Raw genomic sequence first — 542 nt, forward strand, 5'->3', positions numbered from 1 at the left:
ACGTGCTATAGCTCTACAGTGGTCTGTGGCTAAAACTGCTGCTCCTAAAACTACCATAACAAACGTTAAAAGTATTATTACATGATGATGTTGACACTTACAGCGGTTTATGATTTCAAAATTATACTGGACAGCATTGTAAATAATGATAGTACTAATATAATTTTTTGGATATCAAGAATGCTAACAGTAGTAGCAGGAAAAATAGCAAAATAGTCATTACCGTGTAAAAGTCGTCAATTACAGCAAATAATGATTGGAATTATAGCATAAAAAAGGGAATAAAACTCGAAATAATTATGGACAATGAACTATGAAAAAAATAATAATATAAATAAAAAACACTACCAAAAGTACAGTTAAAAAGAGGATATCAAGATTCCTGTCACATAAAAGAAAAGCATTGTACCCCTGATCTGGTCAGTTTAGCTAATGATGTTAAAGGCCGTATCCTGATTTTTAAGAAATACTCATAAATGAATGAATAAAAAAGCCAATTAAATAGCAAACTACAGATTACGATGTCTGCATTACTTCTAGAA

Source organism: Penaeus monodon, chromosome 24, assembly GCF_015228065.2.
Source record: "Penaeus monodon isolate SGIC_2016 chromosome 24, NSTDA_Pmon_1, whole genome shotgun sequence".
Taxonomy (NCBI): Eukaryota; Metazoa; Arthropoda; class Malacostraca; order Decapoda; family Penaeidae; genus Penaeus; species Penaeus monodon.